The following is a 1,428-nucleotide window of genomic DNA, read 5'->3' on the forward strand; positions in this document are numbered from 1 at the left end:
TATGGATTGCGATAACAGTTGTATGAGCCCCTAATAAAATGTTTAATAAATAAATAAATAAATAAAAAAGAAGAACAACCTTAGAGGCAAGGATGGTGACTTTGTCTTACATCCTTTGGATACGTTACCAGGAGAGACCAATCCTGGAGGACATCATGCTTGGGAAAATAGAGGGACAGCACAAAGGAGGAACCCCCTCGAGGAGATGGACTGATACAGTTGCTGCAGCAATTGACTCCAAACCTAGACACAATGGTGAGGATGGCACAGGACTAGGCAGTGTTTTGTTCTGTGTGTGTAAGGTTACTATGGGTTGGAATTGCCTGAATGGCGCTTAACAGCAACAACAACAGAAAATTCCTCAGTCGTGTCATCCTTGGGCAGATGTGGAGTTGGAATCTCTTTCCTCCCAGCGAAGCCACAGTAGGAACAAACATACTATTACACACACACACACACACACACACACACACACACACACACACGCTTTTCTCCTGAACCATTTAAGGATAAGTTACATCGATCATGGCCTTTTACCCCTAAATACTCTAGTGTGAAGAATTAAAACGCTTACACAATCAGAACATAGCTATCAACTTCCGTGGATTTTATATTAGTAATAACCCTTTTCATTGTGCTTCAAGATTGTTAGCTGCACCAACAGTGGCCATTATACCATCCCCCAATGACAACACAGGGTCCAGTCTAATGTCAGAGAATGCCTTAAATTATCGTGCCTCGATAGTCTCCTTTATTCCTTCACCGTTGCTTTCCTTTATGATATTGCCATTTTTTGAAGAATGGAGTTCATTCCCCCACTCTAGTTTTGGTAGCAAGTTCCGCATGTGGGGTTTTGCTGACATTTTCTTATGATTACACTCAGACTATGCATTTCTGGACTGAGTCCTACATGAACGATGTTGTGTCCTTCTCTAGGTATCACATTAGAGACCTACTAGATAGTCACTATTATGAATTTTGGTTACCTTGTCAAGATGTCAGATTTTTCCATTACATAACTATGGCTTTCCCCCCTTGAAACTAATAAAAGTATATTGGCATACACTTTTTGACCATTCAAATGGACTCTTTCTCATCAAAATTTCCTCTGAGATTTAGTACCTATTGATGATGTTTTTGGTCTGAATCTACATTTACTATGATGGCTGTGTAATACTTTTCCAGCATGTTTGTCATATTCCCAGTCAGTATTCTACATAAGCAAAAGCTTTCTCATCTGTATGTCTCTCTGTATCTACTTATCTATTATCAATATGGGTTTAGAATATCCTAATTTTCCAATGATTTAAAATGTGATGCTGTCTCTATTACTTTGTGCTCAAAATGTCCCACATTTGGCCAGTGAAAACCCTTCAAGCTAGTGTCCTTGTGACTTGCCCCAAGAATTTTTTGAGCTCTGAAGGAGGC

Source organism: Echinops telfairi, unplaced genomic scaffold (genome assembly GCF_000313985.2).
Source record: "Echinops telfairi isolate 266 unplaced genomic scaffold, ASM31398v2 ScPeMD7_7425;HRSCAF=8463, whole genome shotgun sequence".
NCBI classification, from domain to species: Eukaryota; Metazoa; Chordata; class Mammalia; order Afrosoricida; family Tenrecidae; genus Echinops; species Echinops telfairi.